Below are 23,504 nucleotides of genomic sequence, written 5' to 3' on the forward strand. Positions count from 1 at the left end.
ACCGCGGGACATCCCCGTGTGTGTGTGTGTGTGTGTGTGTGTGTGTGCAACCAGCGTTGCTCTGGTTTGGTGGAGCAATCCTATTGCATGCAGAGGGAATTTGAATGACAACTGTTTATCCCGCCCCTCGGATTGAGCCCTGCCAATGGGGCGTTCCCACTTCCAACATCTGGATGTGGGTCTGGCTTGTCAGGCTACTTTATGACAGTATTGAAGGAAAAATAAAATAAAAAACAAATCCCAAAATTGAAAATTGAGTCCCTACCCAACAAAAGAAGTTTTCTCTCCTTCTGTGCTGTGATGCTATGACGTGCGTCTCCAAGCAGGCAGAGCTAAAACATCAATCCAAATTCTTCAGCACAGAGTTTGGAAGAGAGACTGAATAGGTAACAGAAGAAAGAAGAGACAGGATTACTGCAAGTAAAGCCTGTAACACCTGACTGTTCTTTTAAGACAGACTTAAACATTGTGACCCTGTCCTTTAATTCCCAATGTGCTTTCAATAGCCCATTTAAAGCTGCCCTTTATGGTTTGGCTAACTGATTGTTTTTTTCTTTAAATCATTTGGGCTGATTTCAAGTGAGCTGTAAGTGTTTCACTTTAATTTCAAACTGAATAACTAAGTCGTGTTTTGATGAAAGATGTCTTTGCTGTCAAGAAAGGTGGCCAAGGCAAACAAGTATATCATGTTATTTAAAGAGTACTTATTTAATGAGAAAGAGCATTACTAAAGGGTGAACGTGGTTTTATTTGATGCCGCAGGCCAAATACATGCTTAAATGAGTGAAAATCAACCAGTACTTATAGTAATGTACAAATAAAACACCATCAAACACACACACACACACACACACACACACACACACACACACACACACACACACACACAGCCTTCTAGTTTTTTAGATGGATGCTGATATTTCATCACTGACGTATTTTGCAGAGTGCTTGTGTTCTTGGAGTAATCGAGTACGTGCCGATTGTGTTTGTAATGATTATTCAGCCTGTCATCGAGTGCTCTGGCTACTGCCAGAAACTCACTCTACTTAGTGCTACGTGCAGCAGCCACCTCTGCTTTTATTCAGCTCTAATTAGCTCCAATTATGTTAATAATATACATGATGAAGTCAGAAAAATATAAAACTAACTGTATTGATTCCCCGAGGCTACCTGGGAGATTACAGCAGAGGTGGAGGCTGGTGAATAAAGAGTAAAAGTTACCAAAAGGCTACACACACACACACACACACATACTGTATATACATATATATATATATATCAGCATCGGTTTGTTCTGAAGACTGGAAATTTGAAAATGAAATAAACCATGTGGACTCCATGTGGACTCCATGTGGACTCCATGCGGTGTGGAAACTTAATTGGGGGACGGCATCTCCCTCACTGGAAAAACGAGGCTTGTCATCATTGGAGGCAGTCTCACTGCAGAGTGATATAGAGATGAGATTCTGCAACCATCCCATATCTCCACAGTCTGGGATTGAACTCTATCCTCCAAGATGATGCTTGCCCCCACAGGGGGGGTTTATCAGAGACTACTTCCAGAATGTGGGAGTGGAGAAGAGGAATGGCCTGCCAGCAGTCCTGACCTCAACCCCATTTACCCTTGTGGGATCAGCTTGGGCGTGCTGTTGCTGCCAGAGTGACCAACATGACCACCTTGGCTGACTTTAGACTAATGCTGGTTGAGGATTAGGATGCCATCCCACAGCAGTGTGTGCCCAGCATGAGGGGGGGGGGGGGCAGGCTGTTGTCACTGTGTATGGTTCTTTCACACGCTACTGAGGCTCCTGTTTGTGAAATGAATAAATTGATGAATTTCCAAAATGTCTTGTTTCTTCAAACTTCAATCCTCTAATCCACCAAACACCAAACGAGTCAGTGGCAGGTGAAGCTGTGTAGCATTGGCAGAGAAAATTTGGCAAATATTTCATGGGCTCAACCTACATAATCAGCTCTGCAGCCAAAAAGAATGTCTGCCACAGATAAATGATCTTCCAAACACAAATGTCCTCAATTTTTATGCTAAGTTTATATTGTCAAATGTTTTGGAGGACTTGTTGGCAATGCGCATGTACTGTCTGCGATGTCCAATGTCCACATGTACTGTCCCCAATGTCCACGGTCCACATGTACTGTCCCCAATGTCCACTGTCCACATGTACTGTCCCCAATGTCCACTGTCCACATGTACTGTCCCCAATGTCCACTGTCCACATGTACTGTCCACCTGCATTTTGCTTGCAGTTTGAATACACCTGCATAATGATGAGCTCACACACTCTGTCAAATAAGACACACACACACACACACACACACACACACACACACACTCACTCACTCACTCACTTGTTAGAATTGGAAAACCATTATTTTGCCATTCCTCAGTTTCCTCAGAAGGTCGTATGATAAACATTCTCCACTTTCCAAATGTCTTCACCTCTCTGATCCAAAGCAAATGTTAAGTGGAGTTGACAAAGGGCAGAAGGAGATCAGCAAATAGTATCTTTATACACATTATCACATGTAAATATACTTTGGTAAGATTGTAAAGATAACAAATGAGATAACTAGTTTGTTCAGAGGATTATGGGGAGGGTTCAAACATATTTAACACTGAAGTGAATTACTGATGTGGATAAACCATTTTTGGGGACTATTTACTTTATGTGGTGTAATGCTTCCAGGAACAGGCGTTACGTGTGCGACTCTAATCAGAGTTCAATCAGAGACTGAGCCCAGTGAAACAGGGGCGGCTGTTTACTCCGAGACAGACACTGTGGCTTTACCACCCTTTACTTTGATCTCTTCCCACTCCACCACGGTCAATTACCTCATTTATGTTGTTGTAGTGGAAAGTTTCAGTGCTCCATCGTGCAAGTGCTTCGGTGGTCTCTCCCCCACTGGTGGATATAGCGCAGTATGTTTACTACTACTAAGCGGTGAATGGAGCCTCTGAAGTTTTAGAGGCTCTGAAGGATTCGTTGCAAACGGTCAGGTAGGGCGCTTTGACACCTATAGGTCGGGAGACTCCAAGAGATTCCAAGCTGAAGTTGCAAAAAGGTAGCATTTTTCATTTAGCTGGGTTGGCGTTCACGCTGCACTTTGTCAAGATCACCGAACATTGTGAACAAATGTCACACGGTCTAAAACTGTCTCTCGTGTACTGGACTGACTCCAATACTTCTGCTCTCAGAAATAAGGGAGCAACACCAAATTTATAACGTCTTGGGGTTTCTTATGGTTTTCTTTAGGAAGGAATTTGGGAGAACCCTGATGAGAGAGATGATGTGTTGTCACACAGATGTATTGTCTCGCAATGAGTGAGAACGCAGATTTGGGTAAACGTAACACATTCAGGATTGGCAGGTTGCAGGGATAGAGAAGATAGACTCTTCTCAATGCTTAATGATGGCCGCCTTGTGTCCCTGAACCAATCTGACACAGTTGGTATCACACATGTTAGATACTTTTATTGTCATGGTTTAACAAGCTATATATTCACATTGGCCAAGGTTAAGGCTGTCAGAGGAGCCACATGTCCTCCTCCACAACGTCTGCTGCTGTCTGGCCAAAGTCAGTGAAGATGTAATAATTCTCCATGCAAAATACTGCAGTGGTCGCTGGTTTATCAGAAGCTGTCTGGACTAAAGAGATACAGTTTTGGCGCTAGTAGCTGGAATGTGTTGCATCAGACAGAGCACGTTTGCAAGTTGCAAAACGCCAGGCAAGCCATCGAATAGCTTGTCCTCAGCAAACCGGTATTCTGCTGTGAAGTTGAATGACGGACCGCTCTAAGTTAAAGTTTTTTCAACTCAAGGTGCTCATGGGACTCCTGCAAAAAAAAAGAGAGACGCTTAACAATACAAAAGCACAGAGCAAAGCGCTTTACTCTCATTGAAAAGAATTACAAAAAGCCACCCTGTTAAAACACGCTTTGTCTAACCGGGGCCTAAAGCTGTTAAAAATTCAACACCTGGGTCGTCTGTGTGTGGAAGGTTTGTTTGTTTTGTCGGTAAAGTCATCTTTGAAAGCCAGTAATCTCACAAGGCAGATCATTGATGTGTTATTATTATTTCGTGTAGCAGGCTAGAAAGGGTCGTGTTTCTCACACCAGGTCAGATGGTGATGTGAGACCAGTTCTTTATCGTAGTTGAAGGCAGAGTACAGTGCGCTGTACCAACATCAGAGACTGCACATCGTCAGGCCAGGGACGTTTGTTTTTACAGTTTAACACACTGAGACCTTTAAAGCATCACAAATAAGCGCTGTGGCACCCAGCGACTGAGCAGGGTGCAGGACTCACACTGAGGACTCACATTTCTGTTGGAGCAACCATCACACAGCTGATTCACATGTAACAAGCTGGACATTCTTCAGATGTTTGTCCCATTATCCAACATCTGGGTGAATTGATTAAGGTCGTAAAGACTGGTCTGTAAATGGGTGACACTAAACAGACCTATCTGATGATAGACTCCCCTGTATACCTCGTCATTATCAGCCGGTTAGTTACAGCACCGGAGTCACTTTGAACTGAGCAGAATACAACGGCTGGACCATGGTTAAAGTTCTGTTATTGTGACAATTCAACGTTTAACATCAAATGTCTTTTTAACTTAAAGGGCCCATGACACGGTGCTCTTTGGATGCTTTTATATAGATCTTAGTTGTCCCCTAATACTGTTTCTGAAGTCTTTTATATAGACCTTAGTGGTCCCCTATTACTGTATCTGAAGTCTCTTTATATAGACCTTAGTGGTCCCTAATACTGTATCTGAAGTCTCTTTTATATAGACCTTAGTGTGGTCTCTTTATATAGACCTAGTGGTCCCCTAATACTGTATCTGAAGTCTCTTTTATATAGACCTTAGTGGTCCCTAATACTGTATCTGAAGTCTCTTTATATAGACCTTAGTGGTCCCCTAATACTGTATCTGAAGTCTCTTTTATATAGACCTTAGTGGTCCCCTAATACTGTATCTGAAGTCTCTTTTATATAGACCTTAGTGGTCCCCTAATACTGTATCTGAAGTCTCTTTTATATAGACCTTAGTGGTCCCTAATACTGTATCTGAAGTCTCTTTTATATAGACCTTAGTGGTCCCCTAATACTGTATCTGAAGTCTCTTTTTTTAGACCTTAGTGGTCCCTAATACTGTATCTGAAGTCTCTTTATATAGACCTTAGTGGTCCCTAATACTGTATCTGAAGTCTCTTTATATAGACCTTAATGGTCCCCTAATACTGTATTTGAAGTTTCTTTCCCATAATTCAGCCTTGTTGTAGAATTCCAACCACTAGAGCCGGTCTGACAGTTTGCCTATAATCTGCAATTATTTTAGAGACGGACATATATTTTTAAGTATTTTATTCATCATTATGATATTTGACGCAAGCTTATTTTATTCCAGATGCAAGCTTTTATTTTGAAAAGTAGAAGCTTGGGGATGGCACCAGGCGGGATGGCATGACATGGGATGCTCCAGGCTGCAGCCAAACAGTCTTTAAATTGTCTTGGCGGGCAAAGCAGCAAAAGAGGAGGTAACCTGGAATCTTGACCTCATGACCTGATAAGGGGCAAGATTCCAGATGGACCCATCAGAGCTTTCATTTTCTCAAAGACAGAGCAGGATACCCAGGGCTCGGTTTACACCTATCACCATTTCTAGTCACTGGAGGACCATAGGCTGGCTGGGGGGGACGCAAAAACTACATAGTGAACGAGTGAAGTAAAAGTGAAATTGTCATGCCATGGGACCTTTAAGAAAACTCTGAACTGATAGTGCTGTGGGACTGGAGAGACCTTGTTCTTGTCTATTTGTAAAATGTTTTAATGGCTGTGTAGTGTTAGTGAAGTGGTGCCGACCAACTGTGGTGAGAAATTCTTTTTTGCAACGTTACTACCGCACACTGTCCAGCAACAATAAGTTTTATATCCGGCAATGTTTAGGTACCAGACCTAGACTAGAATAGATGATCTACTACCCAAATGTTGACAGCTATTACATTTTTTTTGTGAGTTAGACAGTGTGCGGAGTTTCTTACTCGTCCCCCTCCGACACACCTGTCTCTCGTTATACATGTGAGTTTTCATTTTTCTGTTCTGGGAGATTCTTTGTATACTATATTTGTAGAGGTTTAAATACATTATGTTGTGTAAATAAGGCTATATTTTACATTCCATGTCATTTAGCTGTCACATTTATCCAAAGTGACTCACAATTGCTCTACATGTCAGAGGTCGCACACCTCTGAAGCAGCTAGGTGTTAAGTGCCTTGCTCAGGGACACATTGGTTGGTGTATCACAGTGGGAATCAAACCCTGGACTAACACACCAAAGGCACATAACATATCCACTGTGCCATCACCACTTCCTAACAATTTATACTTTATTAACCCAAGAAGAAAATTACTATGTGTTCACTCTGTTGTTATTATTATACACATTTGACATGTTTTATTGTGTTCTTAAATGAGAAGATAATGCCAGAAGAAGAGCAGTGTACAATAGATGATACAAGCTCCAAACATCAAGTTCCAATGTCTAGTTACAGTATACAGTAAGAAGTCCATACTGCATGTATCTCCTCATGTTGGGCCAATTTGTCTTATAGAAAAAGCTTCAAAGATAAGATTTCTAATCAGTTATAACAAGCATTTTTAAGATGAGCTGTATTGACTTCCGCATTTAAGAGAATTCCTGTTTCTGAGACTTAAGTTTTCACTGAGGTGGCATCTCTTCTTACTTCTAGTATCAGTCCAGTGCTCCAGTCGCCTTGTACTCTGCCGCTGGCCGTTCACTGTTTGTTTATGTGAGCCTGAGAGAGGAATCTCTCCTTTTGGCCCGGCACTGCTCCTTCCCTCTGAGCAGCCGGGTCAAAGCACTCAGGCACAGTTTGGGGGAAGCCAGCACCCTCTGAATTGCAAAGAAAACAGAAAATCCACTTCAGGCTCAGTCCGAACTTTATGATAACACGTAATTAATCGGCAATTGGAATCTGCTGGCGCAATCAAATGTAGCCTTAACCCCGTACCTCCGTGTAATTACAATAAAGGACAGAGAATATGAAGTGTGTGTTTTGGGGGGGGGGGGGGGGGGGGTTTACTCAGAGTTTCTGCACATGAACAAACAACTTGGGAGGAAGCGTTTCCAGCCCGTCTGGCCAGAAAGCGCTGTGTACTGCAGGATGCTGGGTTTGTTGATCTGCTTATGGAACTGTCTGTAATGAAAGTGTTTCTCTTGAGGGGAAACCAGCTCTGTGGAGAGGTTCGCTGTCTGTGTTTGACTTTGTGCGTGTCTCGGGGGGGTCCTGTCTGGACGTTAGTGTCAGTGTCAAGTGGATGTTCAGCCTCTCTGTCACTTTTCACTGCAGGCTTAAAGGCTCAGTTCACCCAAATCACAAAAATACACATTTTCCCTCTTACCTAATGTTGATATCTAGCCATGGACAGATTACTGCTGGGGCAAACTGGGCATGTCAAAGGGGACCCTTGGTCTTAGGATTGTCTTTCAATGAGTGAAAATAAAACTGTCTAAAATAAATGGGGCGACGCCTGCGAGCTAGTTCAGGCGGTCAACTCGAACTGCACTGCTGTTGCTGTGCTGGGGGGGGGGGCAGTAGCTCAGTCCGTGGGGAGTTGAGTTGGGATTTTTGCGTTTGTAGAAGAAGAGTTGATGCTCTAAATGGGATATGGAAACGACTTTGCTGAATAACCTGACTGACTGTTTTAGCTGACGCCGTCTTACCGGATAGTCCCGTAACGGGTCTTCCTCTTCACACAGCATTAAACTTGGCCAGTACTAGCTCACATGAAGGAACAATGAACAATTAACTAGCTAAACTGACTCGTAGGTGGGTTGTTTGGTTTCTGGGTCCTAAAGCCATGTGCAGCCTACATCGCCGACTTCTGACCAAACTAATCTGTATGTTCATTGGCTCCAAACCTGTAGATCAAAACACACCTAGTTCACATTTCTTTTTTGCAACATTTCAAAAGTTCTACAATGTGCTTGGAAATTTAATAAAACCATGTTGGGCCCTATTTTAACGATCTATAATGCAAATATCAAACGCCAAAAGCAAGTAGCTTTGTGGGCGGATCTCGGTGCTGTTGCCATGATACCGGCGGGATAAATGACTCTTTCAAATGTGTTGGTCTGAAGCAGCTACATTTCTATTAGATGTGGTGCGGGCGTAATGTGCAATAAGCCAATCAGAGCATTATCTCAAGTTCCTTTTAAAAGCAGGCGTGCTTGTTGCATTTTTCTTTTTGACAAAATGTAAATAAAGAAATGTCACAAAAACATACTTTCCGATGTTTTTCTCTCATGCTCACTGAATCACCAGGTTATGAATGCATGGTGACATTTTTGCAATGTAGTCTAAGATTAGATGGAGATGACCTCACTATAGACGATGCAGCTGTCCTCCTTTCCCATGCTTTTGGTTTAAGGGGCATCGGCACAAAGTAAAGTATTGTCCAAAGTCAATTGCGCTGGGTGCGAGACCGGGCCCATAGTGGGACCTAGACCATACTCCAGCCCTGACACAGGGCTGTGAAAGTAGTTCTGGGTACCGAATCAGTAACATGATTCAACAAACTGCACACTCTCAAGGTCAGCCTGTTATGTTTGATGTCAAAGGAAACCGTTGAGAGACAGGCGATGAGTTCAGGTTTCTCTGGACAAAGCGCTGCTCACTGCTGTTCAGGCCCGTGATTCAGTTTAGACTTGTTGTATATAGACATAGACAATAGACATTTTCCTGTGGACAGAGACATGTATGTAACTGAGAGGAAAGCTTTATTTTGGTAAACTCAGGTGTGTTTGTCCACTGCCGTTCCCCTGCAGGCTAGCAGGTGCATTCCTGAAATGCTCCTTCCTGCAGATTTAATGAACTTAGAATTTGAAGAGGTCTCAGTTTCCCATGCTGATTTGTTGTTTGATGTTATCAGCGACAGACCACCTACATCACAACAGCATGCCTCAGAAGAAACAAAGGGATACATGGGTATTGAGATGAGCGTCTGCCTACATCTCACAGAGAGGATGTTTTATTGCTCAGCAATCATTTTTGATAGGCCAGCGAAGACTTCCTGAGGTCTGTTATTTCTGAACAGCAGACTGTTTTCTTGTTTTTCTCATCAAAACATCACTGATCTTTTTTTCAATGTTTTCAATGAAATCCTGACGTTGACAGTTATGGTATATCCAAGTTGCTACTTTCATTACCACAACACACTCACCTTAGGAATGTGTTTTTCCATCATTTCATATAATTTGCTATTAATTACTCCCAGGAATGAACATTGTATAGTGGCATGCTTAAGATTCAGTGATTATTGGGTATAAGTCAGTTATTTTGGTGCATGATTCAGTAATTATGCTGTATGATTCAGTGAGTATGATTCAGTGATTATGCTGTATGATTCAGTGATTATGGTGTATGATTTAGTGATTATGCTGTATGATTCAGTGATTATGGTGTATGATTCAGTGATTATGGTGTATGATTTAGTGATTATGCTGTATGATTCAGTGATTATGGTGTATGATTTAGTGATTATGCTGTATGATTCAGTGATTATGGTGTATGATTCAGTGGTTATGGTGTATGATTCAGTGATTATGGTGTATGATTTAGTGATTATGCTGTATGATTCAGTGATTATGGTGTATGATTCAGTGGTTATGGTGTATGATTCAGTGATTATGCTGTATGATTCAGTGATTATGGTATATGATTCAGTGATTATTGTGTATGATTCAGTGATTATGCTGTATGATTCAGTGATTATTGTGTATGATTCAGTGATTATGCTGTATGATTCAGTGATTATTGTGTATGATTCAGTGATTATGCTGTATGATTCAGTGATTATTGTGTATGATTCAGTGATTATGGTGTATGATTCAGTGATTATTGTGTATGATTCAGTGATTATGCTGTATGATTCAGTGATTATTGAGTCTCCTGCTGACCCTGCCAGCCTGGGCTGGCTGGTCAAGTCTTCAAATGTAAACGTCAGAGTGAACACAGAGGAGAGGTGGAGGTGGCGATCAGCTATGACCTATGGCTACGATCCCAACTACAGTACAGGGACAAGCAAGACCATTATCTTCATTATCTCTGCATCAAAGGGGGCCCCGGGGCGAGCAAGGAGGATTTGAACACTGACTGTGATGGTCTCTGCTGGGCATCCTGCTGGCCAGGGTGCCCGCGTCAGACGGTGACTGGGTTGCTGGAATTGTACTTCAATCAAAAAAATGGATTGATTGACTATGACAATAGATAATAACGACGATATATAGCAGCATCTCCTCTGAAGGACGGACAAATCAGAAATCTTAAATCACTGCCTCACTTGATCTATCCTGCAGAGATCATTCTACATGCTGTGCATCATGAATACATCCAGGATCAACATATGTCCAGTATTGAATGGGAGCGGAGTTCAGAGTTTTATGTGTGAGTTTTCTATTTATATCGGCTACACAACCCACACACACAGCTCTGGGGACTGTGTGTTACCGTCAAACATCTTGGACCTCCCGAGATTAGATTCGTAAGACAAGTTTAAAATGCCAATAAAATCAAAGTAGAAATATGCATTACATAAAGCCCTGACCAAGAAGAGCTCTCATGTCTTTTTCTGAGACTCAAACTTTCTGATTCTGCTCTCAGTGGTTTTATTGTTTTTACCTTCCTCTGTAAAGGAAATCTGACACGGTGGGAGTTGTTCTTGTGCAACATGACATCATGACTTCACGTAAACATAATTGCCATTTACCGTGGTACTGCCACTCGCCGTGTTACAGCGAGAAGAAAGCGACGGTTGAGTTTAGGAAATGTGCCATGTAGGACACGATCCCTAGTCTCCTGGGTAAAAGTCCAGTGTCTGAATGTAAGTCAATGGAGGCCAAACAGCGTTGATGAACACGCTAAAAAGCAAGTACGCGTCTTGATAACACGCCAACAATGGCGTACGGATTGGCGTGTCATACATACTCATCTCATGAGATCAGTCTGTTCATATGACTGAACCTTCAGTCAGCACAATGTGACTCCAACAAACACGCTTCATGTACAAAATGTAAATGTATACAGACAGATGGAGAAATAGGGTTTACCTCTTTAAACATTCTGTAAATATCAAGCTGAACAATTCACAAGATGCATACAGTTTTTCTATCTTTTTCTAAGCTTGTCCGTTTAATCGACCAACAGAAAATCAGTTGGCCATTTATTTTAAACCTAATAAATAGCAGAGAAGAATTCAAAAACCCATTGAACATCGAAGACATCAACTTGGCCTTTAGGAATTCGTGGCGGGGCATGCTTCACTATTTTCTAAAAACTTGATTAATCAAAAACAAATCTCCAGATTGATGGATAATGTAAATGAACACTAGTTACACCTGACTAAACTATGCAGGAGCTGATCTGTTTGGGGATATGAAAACCAACATCAGAATATTAAAGTATTTTTTAAACTTACAAGGAAGCTGACTAATGTCCCGTTTCCTTTTCTTGTCTCAGTGGGGAAGATCTAAATCTAAAACTAACGATATGATGAGCTGTGTTCCTTTTTCCATGCCCGCTTGCTGTACCGTTGCTTCAGCGTGTGGAGAACAGTTGTATGCATTTCTGCATTACGCAGGCTTTCAGCAGACACCGCCAGTGTCTAGTAGTGTTTAGTAACGTTATTCTGTTATGAATTAGCATGAATCAGCGTACGTGGTGCGTTCAGGTTCATTGTGTTTTACTGCAGATTTGTTTGGGAGCAGCAGGAGAAGAACTGTGTAGTTCGCATTTATCCAACAGACTCAGATTACTCCACTGACTTTAGGTTTGACCCTTACAATCCAAATGCATCCTCGGTTGAAATAAGGGCTCCACTTCAGTGTCTCTAGTCCTTTTGGGGCCTCGGGCCAGACCTTGAGACACCATACGTTAGATGACAAATGGCCAAGAGGAGGAAACGGAGATAGAGACTGTAAGTGAGATTTATCTTCCGTTCAAAAGGCCACCGTATTAGTTAGCAGAGCAGACAGGCTGTTATCAGCTGGACAGGGATAAAATACTCCTACTCAGTGTGTGTGTGTGTGTGTGTGTGTGTGTCTCACACAGAGAGAATGAGATAATGAATGGTGGTTCATTTTGTTTTCAAATCCCAGTTTAAAGAGTCATGCCTAACCCTGCAGCTGTAAGATGGCATTGTGGGAGATTTCAGTTGCCATAGAAGCTGACAGGCCGAGGGCAAAGAGATGACAGACTAATAGAGGGGTAAAGGAGATGAAGAAGAAGGGAGAGGAAGAGTAGGAGGAGAGGAAATAAAAGAAAAAACTCTGCAAAGTATTTGCTTTGAATAGGCAGAAAAAGAAAAGAAGATGTGGCAGTAAGTAGTGAAGGAGCATAAAGATGGGGTGTGAGATTTGAGATGAATAACAGATGAAAAGAGGAGGAGGTGCGAGTAGTGGAAGTGGGGATGGAGGGGAAAAGAGAGGGAGTAAAAGAGGGAGAGATTCCCAGTGACTTGTGGCCAAATTGACCACAACCACGCAGAGCTTCTTGGAAAATCTCTTCTTGTTCTTTCTCATTCTCTCATTCACTCTCTCTACAGTCTCACACACACACACACACACACACACACACACACACACACACACACACACACACATCCCCAAGCACCACAGCCACTGAGGGGCTCTAACATTCCCTTTTTATCCCCCCTAAAGCGAGTGAATTCTCTCTCTCTTTGGGGACAGCAGGTAGTCAAAGCGGATTGCTATCAGACATATGGAAGTCCTTTTTCTTTCAGACTTCTACATGTAACACTCTTCGGGATGTATTTGGCTTGAACAGATAAAATAAGATGGGCCTTTTTTAGAATAAGTAAGGTAAATAGAGAAAAGTTATATAGTAATAATCAGAAGTAATAGAATAAATAAAACAGTGTGGAGTGTGTATTAAATGATATTATAGTGTCACTGTGGCTTTGAGCATTAACTGGTTTAGGACGGCATCTCACACAATATTTCTAAACATCTTTGCCACTAATATAAAATATGGCGGTAACACGTCTGTAACACTTTACTTGAAGGTATTTCCATAAGGGTGACATGACACGGTCATAAACACATGACACAGACATGACACATGAACCATAACCAAACCAAATGACACTTGAGAGAGGCGTTACGTCATCAACGTTTATGACTTGTTTATAATGTTCATGACAGTGTCATGTCACTCTTATGGAGATATTCAAGTAAAGTGTAACTAAATAGTCATTTCAGGTCTCTTAAAAGGTGCGTTATTATTTTCTTAAGAATGGAAGAAAAATGTCAGAGAAACCCCAAACCCTTTTATTGTATTTGTATTTTTATTTTTCATTTCAGTTCAAAATAAAACCGTAATAAAGAGTCTCTCCTCTGCCGTTCCTCTCCACGGAAACCGAAACATCTCGACCACAATCCGTCTTTCTTGTTTAACCAAAGTCATGTAAGCACGCTGTCTGTCATCCAGTCCATGACTCCGTCACCGAGCGGCGTCCATCCAGCACCATCTGTTCAAACACGCTCACAGAGCTGCAGTTATTAATACTTTATAAAACACTGGCTTTGTTTATTGTCATAGTAAATAGATTAGGACATGCAGGTAAAGTTACACACTTTCTTCTGTGTATGTGTGAACGTACTCTTCTGTCCAGTGTAGAGAGAACATCATTTATTTATCCTCCTGTTCCCAAATAGAATTCAGGGCTGAATTGCATTTGTAATTCAATCAAACTATTTCTCTGTTTGCATTCTTTAACTGGCTTCTTTTTTTATTACATCCGAGCATTAACCTCTTGCAGGCCATTTTTCTTTCGTGCATTTCCCTTGACCCAGATGGTCTCCCAGCAGGACGCCTTGATGGCCCTGAAGGGTTTGGCCTGTCATAGTCTTCTATAGCTCAGCTCTCTGAGGAGCCTTTAGTCTGGGGACACTTTCTATAAAATCATGCAGGTTAAAAAAAACTACATGTCGTGGCGGCGCATGTCGCTTGGCTGTGGCTTGGTAGCATTGCATCCCCCCCCCCCCCTACTCATTTCCTGGTTCTCCTTCTCCATAAACTACATGACGTCAAGGAGAGGGTTAACTTCTCCTGCTGGGGAGACACTTTGTTCCTCTCTCTAGGACTCTGGACTCTAGAGTCTCTACTCACTCTGAAGCTAATCACCATCACTCTCTCACTCGCTCTACCACACACTCCCCTTCATGAGCCGAGCTGACGAGAGGAAGACCCTTAAACACAAGGTCGTGGAAACAGCAAAAGCAATGCATGTTCTGGATAAAAAACCAGGATCACAAACATTGGTTTGTTTTTAATCCATAGAGCTGATCTTTCTTTCAAACTTTTACCAAGTAGATTAGCATAGCAGTTGTAAGTACACATAGTATATCTCTGTACTGCATTTTAACACTTACTCCCTCTTTCACATACAAACAAGTAGCAGTTAAGTAGCAGAACATGCACTATGCCATTAAAGTACATGCAAGTTAACTCTTACTTAAATCCTTTAGACACACACACACACACACACACACACACACACACACACACACACACACACACACACACACACACACACACACACACACATACATGCACACACACACCACTGTGTTGACTTAGCCCATCTGGTCCTGATTGTGGTGAGATGATTGAGATGTTTGTCGTGGCTGAAGTTGTGACCCGGCAGTCTAACTCGGGCACACACCCACACATACACACACACTCACACACACACACATATACATTGTAGAGTGTAGCATTTACTAACACACTCACTTACTAATTCATTTACGTACACACTTACTTACTCACACTCATACAGAGCTGTGCCCCTTCATACTGATATAATGTTGAGATCTAACACACACCAGATGGTTCCTGTGGTCAGTGGCCTGTGATATGTACTTTAGTGACACAGCAGAGAGATCTGTCAGAGAGACACGTAAAGCTGGAATGCACATTAAACAGAAGCAGAAAGTTTTCTTTTCTTTTCCTTGGTCATTTTTCCCATTATGTGCCTATATATTTTGGGGCTGGTGTCTCTGCTGGGAACTGAATCAGTTATCCTGGCTGTGACTTCATCGTCACTTACAAGAACTGTCGGTGAATCATGATTTATCCAAATTAAATTGGACTTAAAGGTGCGCTGCCACACAAACTGTTTTTACTTGCATTTTTTTTAAATCTGTCAGGTCCATGTGTGTGTGTGTGTGTATGTGTGTGTGTGTGTGTGTGTGTGTGTGTGTGTGTGTATTTGTGTGTGTGTTATGTGGTGAATGTGAAGATGAACTGCTACCTCCTCTGTCAGCTCTAGCTACTGAAAAGAATTAAGAGGAGAAATCAGACCAATCACAACAGCTGGTCAGTGTGACATCAGGCTGCCTGAGCTCATTACTATTCATGAGCTGGGTAAAGGATGCTGATAGCCCGGCTTTCATTGGCTAGCTGTTAGCCAATCATGTCGTAATTTTCAGCGTGTAGCTTGCTAGCTTTGTTGTTGTTTCCTAAGGGATTTTGAGAATGCCAACGCAGCAGAAGATCAGGCAGATATCCTGGAAATGTACTTTCATTAATCCAGACTATGACAGTTCTAACTGTGGCCTTCATAAAAATCCCTACCACTACCACCTGGGGCTGCCAAAGTCCAAAAACTTCAGACTTAAAAAAAAAAGTGCTGCTATTTGCCGCTCATGGAGCCATTGGCTGTCTTGTGTTTTGGTTATCTCGTGTTATCTGGTGCCTACACATGAGTAAACCTCCGCTTGGCCGACTGTAGATTGTAGCAGCAGAGAAGGTTAGCGAAGAAGAAGAAGAAGAAGAAGAAGAAGAAGATAAGGTTCAATCCTAATTTCTTTGGAAAGAGCTTTGTTTGTGTTCGGCCCACTTCTGATGAGTCCTCATGCTGCGTCCTTTGGGAACTAGATTCAGAATAGCAGGACTAACTTGGGTCCTCTCACCACTTTCCCACTCCTACCTCTTTCACAAATGAAGATTTCCCATAATAAGCAGTGAAGCTACTTAAAGTAGAGAAAGTGAAAGTTAAAAGTGCATCTGTTTCTTGTTTTACTCTCCTCTCTACACGCTGGAAATAACCACTGCACTGTTAACTTACTTACGCGATTACGTCAATAAGGACTGGTGGGTTGAATTCTCCGTCCTACACACACAGTATGCCAGGCAGACACACAGCTGACAACTTGGCTGGTGGACGCGGTGGAGACGAGTCCTGGACGGGTGCACGATTAACGGGTAATGAACAGTTAACGAGTGTCTGTCCGAAGAACACATCTAAATCAGCATCCCGAGACTAAAAGCATTTGATTTTTGAAAGTTTTATTGAAACTAAAATTTAGCTGGAAAATAGTCAAAACTACACAAAAAAATGTGTTTGGAAGAGTCACCTTGATGAACGTAAATAGAGGATACATTTATGTAACTATGGTTCTATGAAGTCTAGACAACCTGCAGAAGTATTATCAAAGCATTAAAGCAACAGAAAAACACGTTGGTTTAGATAAAAAGAGAGACAGATAAGCTGGGGGGCTGTGGATCACGTGGTAGAACAGTTGGGGGTTCGTTCCTTGGTCCGGCAGTCCCATGTCGAAGTGTCCATTGGGAAAGACCCCTAACCTTGAGTTGCTCCCGATGCCGCCGAGGGCCTGTGAATGATGATGTGATGAGCAGGGGGCCCTTGTATGGCAGTCCCACCACCATGGGGATGAATGTGTGTAACAAGGTGAACGGCGCCAGTCGTGTGGAGAGTGCTTGGAGTAGTGGTTAAGACAAGTAAAGCTCTAATGCGGCCCATGTGCATTTAAGATTTAACAATCGGACAAAACTGGGATCTGGGCTAGATCAGTCAGACTTTATCAGGGTGTTAGGTTGCTCTTTAGTTTTCTTAGTCTAATAAAAGGTAAAGGTACTTTATTTTCACACACACATGTTGCAAAATTCATTCTCTGCATTTACATGACAGTGTAGATGACCAGAGTTGTGCTGGGTCACGCCCAAGATGGACCATCTCTGGAGTCAGACCAAATCTGTTAAGACCCCCCTTCTTGCCTTGACAAAAGGGATTTTTGCGAGACTCAAGTCACGTCCATTCCTCAGACCAGACAGAAAGACATTTTTAAAAATTATCTCTGTTTGTTTTAAACAAAGACACACAAGTAGAGGAAATGCAATCCGTGCCGTGCTGGGCTGACACGCGCAGTCAAGCCGAGCCGAGCCGAGCCAGGACACGTGTATGGAAAAAAGGGAAGGTGTTCATTCCCACTACTGGGCCAGGCCCAGGATCTTATGAAACTAAAATGTCTAGATATTAGAGGATAATATTCAGGTGTTCTTTCTGTTTCCAACAGGCTTTGAAAATCCTTGAAACTTTGGAATTTTGGAAAAAATAATAGCTTTTCTTTTTTTATTTAAACAAAGGCTCCTAAATTCATCACATCAGGTTTGTGAGAAGCATACAAAGACACTGGGGGGGGGGGGGGGGGGAGATGTTTTATTTATAAAAGTGAGTTTTTTTCTGAATCTAGGACTCACAATTGCAGTCTTTTTTAAATAATGTATAAATACTGGACTGAGTCTTTGCTAAGAGGACCGCTGATTTTGGACTCATTCTTGTTTGTAGAGGGACCTTTTTCACAGAAGACATTTGAACTTGTCATCGTAGGAAAAGCCCCAACGATGGCTCAGTTCCATTCAGTGTCCCAGTGAGTCAGCATGCTAAACACCAGGCCCCTCCTCAGTGGAATGCAGCCATCGTTGATGGTTGTGAATACACCTGTGCCTTTCCTTCGATGACATGTCAACATGTCTGCCGTGATAAAGGTCTTGTCCTCGCCTGATTCAGGTCGTGAACCTGAAGACCAAACATTTGAAAAAGAAACTAGGTTTTCCCTTGACAGCGGTTACATTTGTGCTTTTGGTTTCTTAAATTAGTTGTTTTCTTAATCTGAATATAACATAGCCTGGATATTGGCATGTTGTGTTGTGAGATAATAAAGGCTTTTTTAAGCCTCAGTGCCTCAGATTCCTTAAACATTTCTAAAATCCCCAAACTAAAAAGCCCCGCAGGGAACTGGTGCTGTTTCTTATCCGATGAACCTGGGCTCACACAAACCACACGGAAGTTACTGGTGGATCTTTATGAGGAAATGAAACGTTCAAATCTCTCTCCATCACTCCAGACTACCTTCGGGGATTCCTGTCTGTGTCACAGGGGTCCAACAGGTGTCTCCCCACAGACGCAGAGACACAGCGGGACAGACGCACAGGGTTGCTGTTGGTTTACTGTAGGAGGGCGGTGCACAGCGCATACCATGACTGAATAGACTCAATTACACAACAAGCATTTAAAAAAGACAATGCTGTTAATAATCTAATAAAATGGTCAAATATAATACAACGATTTTTCCCAAGTATTAACAAAATTTACATTTAGTAACCTCAATGAAGGACCACATTGGAATAAATATTTGGAACCTCTCACTTCACCAGAAGTAACAGAAGATCAGTCATTATTAGAAAAGTCAAAAAATGACAAGAATTTCAAGAATTTCCAAATATTATTAGTAAGTCTGTGATGCAAAGTTGTAAATTGGATTGGAGAAAATACACTACAATTCTGCAGTTATCACATTAGGTCCATAAAGAAGATTTCTACAAAAATCTCCAAAACTGGAGATCATTGATAAATCCATTACCAGGACTCATATTTTCATATTGTCTGCCTGGTTATTACGCGCTGACAGCCATCATAATGCAGTGTGTTCGCTTCCTAACGAGCAGATTAGAGATCATAGTTAATGCAGAACTTTTCTTTAAACCTGTGTCATGTTATCATGATAAAGTAAATGTTTAAAGTATGTCTAAATATTATCGGGGGGACGATTAAAAGAAGTTGCCACAAGTTGCCTTTTTATTGCTTGTTATGCTCAGCTGCACGTTAAGCATTTACTGATGAAAGTCTGTTGCCTGACACTCGGACGGACTGAAGCGTCCAGCTGTTCCGTTCCCTCAGAAGGACACACCACTCGTCAGACAACATACAGGAGGGACACAGAGTGAAAGTGAAGAAAGGTGAAAGACAGATAGAAATGAAGCTAGATGAGATGAAGCGATTATTTGCTCATCTGAAGATGATAAGTTCATCCATGGGAAGGAGAAAGAGAGAGGGGCTGGACTCTGTTGAGGGGGAGTGGGAGATGACAGAGATCTAGTTCCCTGCTCAGAAACGGAGCCTGAGGCCGGTGGCCTGTTCACTCGGAGATTCAGCCACAACATCTGGACGCTCTGATACTCAGAGACGTGCTGCAATAATTTAGAATACTATATAGAACATAATAATACAACCGGCCCTGCAAGTATGCATGTGAGTCTTCGTTCACATTCATCAAGCTCTCAATGTTTTTACAAGTTAAATAAGATCAAGTATATCTTTTTATATGACTATCGTTTTTCAAGAGATCACTATCGCTCTCTATTTCCACAAGATGTCAAACAAGCATGCACATTGTGTGTATTCAAAGAAATGAAAGAATCAGAGGAATGAATTCTGAAGCAATGTCCAGTACAAGTTCAAACCTGTTGCTGTTAGTCTTTTAATTTTTTTAAATACTTTTTATTAATCCCCACAGGGGAAATTACAATTTACAGTCGGTTGTTATTACACACTACACACAGGCCTGATTACACACACATGCTCAGGTCCTATACATGCACTAATGGACAGATGTCGGGAGGGGGGGGGGATACACATGCTCAGGTCCTATACATGCACTAATGGAGAGATGTCGGGGGGGGGGGGGATACACATGCTCAGGTCCTACACATGCACTAATGGAGAGATGTCGGGGGGGGGGGATACACATGCTCAGGTCCTACACATGCACTAATGGAGAGATGTCGGGGGGGGGGGGGGGGATACACATGATCAGGTCCTATAGATGCACTAATGGAGAGATGTCGGGGGGGGGGGCACATGCTCAGGTCCTATACATGCATTAATGGAGAGATGTCAGGGCAGGGGGGCACATGCTCAGGTCCTATACATGCAATAATGGAGAGATGTTGGGGGGGGGGCACATGCTCAGGTCCTTTAATGTCTGTCTTGCAGACCAAAGTAGTTTTTCACCTCAGGCAAATAGGTTTTCAACAGTATTTTGTGAACACGTTTGTGCCAACGACAAGCGTGACTACAAGGGAACGCGTTGCATGGTGTTATGTATGATGTCATGTTCCATGTCACGTCTCAGTGATACCTCCTAGTGGAAGACGGTGTAGTGTGAAAACCACAACAACAACTTCTTGACTCCCCATTACAAGATAGCAAGTTTGGTGTTGGGTAGTGGAAACTTTTTAAAAAATATACTTTTTGGGGCTTTTTTTGCCCTCATTGGATAGGGCAGCTGAGGACAGGGAAGTGGGAGAGAGGGGGGGGTACGAGATGCAGTAGAGGACCGCTCAACCAGATGACCTAAGGGCATCCCACTGTAGTGGGGACTTTAGGCAAACAGCCATCACACTACTTCCTGCTGTTCTATAAAGTCCTTTTAAACCATTGAAGCAATGCTGATGGTTTTTCTGGACCGGAGAGTCATGAAGCCAATTTTACACTGTTTCCATGTGTTGGGAAGTTCTCCTGCAATTGTTTGAAAAGGAAGGTATAGCCTTTGGTGTCTCCAGAGGGAGCTGTGAGAAGTCTGATAAATGTCAAGTGATTTCACTTGAGTCAGTGTCGGTTGGGATTGAAGACTACAATCTTGGAAATGAAATAAATCTGGGAAGCAGTGAAACATCTGGAGCTACAGGTTGGAGGCGCCAGGCTACATCATCTGCTCTTACTGTCTCACTCTCAAGTTGAGTTGCACGGTGGGTAATGCAGGCTAGAAGATGGTACCCGAGCCGAGACCGACGGGACCCGATGGGTCGTTTTTGACAAGAAAATATCAAGTGGAATAAAAAAAGATTTCTTTGATTCTGCTGCATCGATTTTTGATACTATTTTTCATTGTTATTTGTGAATCCACCCTTAAACACGCCCCAACACTGATATCACAGAGTCCTGGGGTGCACGGGTCATCGCTGCTGCAGCAAGATTAGACAGATAGACGTGTTAACTCTTTAAGCCTATCAAAGGATGGTGGAAATGGAAAAAGGAACCGAAGCTGTGTCTCTGATGGTAACACTGTGCAGCCATCCACCCCCACAGCTTCACCTTTCACTGCTCTGGGACTTCAAACTACTGGAACCATGTTTAGCTGTTTGCCTTCTTAGGTCCAGTGACTTAGTGTCCCTTTGGGTCCAGAGCTGCCAGCTCAGATCCCAACACACATCAGCGACTCACACTGCACTTGTTACCCCAGATCCCTATCGGTGCTACTTGCCTGTACGTCAGTCTTCTTATCGGGGCTGTTTGGTGACCCAGTACTGCCCCCCCCCCCCCCCCCACCTCCCTCTGTTATGTCACCCAGAGGGCGAGATCACAGGGAAGCCAACATGTGGTTTGAGTTAGCATCTCAGAAACAAGCCCTCCATACGTGGGGCTGTCTGCGTAGTCCCAGAGCTCGTCGGTCAGCTTGTGTAGCTTTTAATTGTGTGTGTGTGTGTGTGTGTGTGTGTGTGTGTGTGTGTGTGTGTAGTTCTAATCCTACAGCAGGAAGTAAGGGTCAATTGAAAAGTCAGCACATTGCGTCTCCAGCGACTCGACAAAGAAATAACAAGACCAAAAAAAGAACCTGTTCAATTTTTCTTGCTTATTTCGATTATTCCGAATTCTCTATGTTCTCCTTCTATCTCCCTCTCACCCACTGACAACACATTTCTGTCAAAAACTTTCTATACTGCAGCCTGTATTTCCCCCTCTGCTTCACTGCTGTTTGGGCTGTGCAGCAGCCAGGTGGAAGTTTGGCTTTTGTCAAAGGGAAGCAGAGCGCGGAGGGAGAAAGGAACCAGCTCCTTCCACCGATTTCCTCCCTGTTTGATTAGCTTTCCCGCTGCATCGCAGCATCTGATGTTTCCCCTTCTCGTTCCAGGTTCCACTATGCTTACTCACACAAACGTCCCTGTAGAAGGCCACTTGGGTTTGTGACGGCGGCGATACGGATCGTAAAATCATGTTCTGATTGTTAATCTGAAGCTGAATTGAAGCAGACTAAACATAATAACACATGAGTAACTTTAATTGAGTAGTGAAAATGAGTAACATGAAGACTGATGAATGCGATAAAGTCAATCAGTGTGGATAACATCAGCCGTTGAGAGGAATAAAGGCATGATAACATGACGTTGGTGATACTGGAGGATTAGTCAGCACTTATGAAAAAGGAGTCAGCTGTCAGGCTTCAGCAGCCATAACAAACACGTTTCAGCCCCAGTGAAATGGTCTTTGTGGTGCTACCAAGCCTTTAGCCTTTCATTACTAAAATTTAGGAGATCACAAGTCCTCTCCTGTGATTGTCTGAACATTCGGATCCAGCAACGGAGCGTGTGACCTTCTCTACTTCCTGGTTATTGTTTTCGTTTTTAATCGATGACCAGTGTTGGGGAAGTCACTTTTAAAAAGTAGTGCTTGCTCGTTACTCTTTACGTCTTAAAATAGTAATCTGTTACTTTACTCAGTTACACCCTACGGAAAGTAACTTTTAACGTTACTTGTTACTTTTACATGACTTTTACAAGCAGGCGTCTCTGGCAGAGACTGAAGTTAGTTATCCAGAAACTATCTTTGACCATAGAGCCAGTCTCTGGTTTATCAGTGACTGCAGACTGGATTCTCTACTCAGTGCCGGCTGATTCATTATGAACGAGTTGAGCGTGGGTTGAATGCCCACGGCAGGTCTTCGGCGTTACACGGGTCAGTGGATGTAATGACGACGATGTATCGACTTGTACCGGTCACGCAGCCATGATCTGTCCCTGGGAAAAGTAACGTTGCGCCAAACTTTAAGTAGGCGCATGTTACACTACTTTACTTGAAAAAGTAGTTATGGTGCTGTAAATGTAAATGTTGATTAAATATGGATCTGACACAAATCACAGTGAGGTTTAATTTTTCATAAGCTACTTGTTTGAAATACTGAAGGCCCTGGTTGAAATCTAAGGTGAATGAGCATAAATGATTAATATAATATGAATAAAGAATGGAACTTCAGAAATTGACGTGACACGATCAGCTAGAGAGCAGACGTTTCACTCTGCTGGACTTGTTGGAACTACAGAAACTCCACTTATGGTTGTGCTGTGGTGTTGTAGAGACGCTTGTTCTCCAGACATGTTTTTTTATCAAGTTACTCACTCAAGTAAATTAGCAAAGTAAGGTAGTTAATGACAGCTGAGCCTGCCACCGATAAATGAGAGGAAAGTGATCCAGACTCATGTTATGTGGGCATTGTGGCCTTAACTTGTCCTCCCACTGA

The 23,504-nt window shown here is 42.6% G+C and overlaps 1 protein-coding gene and 1 long non-coding RNA gene across 2 annotated transcripts in view; one reads left to right on the plus strand and one right to left on the minus strand.

The window, feature by feature from the left end:
- angpt4 (angiopoietin 4) overlaps positions 1 to 23,504 on the plus strand; it is a 55,677-nt gene that overhangs the window by 16,550 nt on the left and 15,623 nt on the right. The gene's annotated exons all lie outside the window — the stretch shown is intronic.
- LOC116688305 (uncharacterized) lies at positions 6,195 to 23,040 on the minus strand. The gene is made up of 3 exons (XR_004331752.1): positions 23,031 to 23,040; positions 8,574 to 8,577; positions 6,195 to 6,272 (listed from the first exon to the last, which is right to left on the minus strand). It is a non-coding gene; the product is annotated as an uncharacterized LOC116688305 (long non-coding RNA).

Source organism: Etheostoma spectabile, chromosome 4 (genome assembly GCF_008692095.1).
Source record: "Etheostoma spectabile isolate EspeVRDwgs_2016 chromosome 4, UIUC_Espe_1.0, whole genome shotgun sequence".
In the NCBI taxonomy this organism is placed as follows: Eukaryota; Metazoa; Chordata; class Actinopteri; order Perciformes; family Percidae; genus Etheostoma; species Etheostoma spectabile.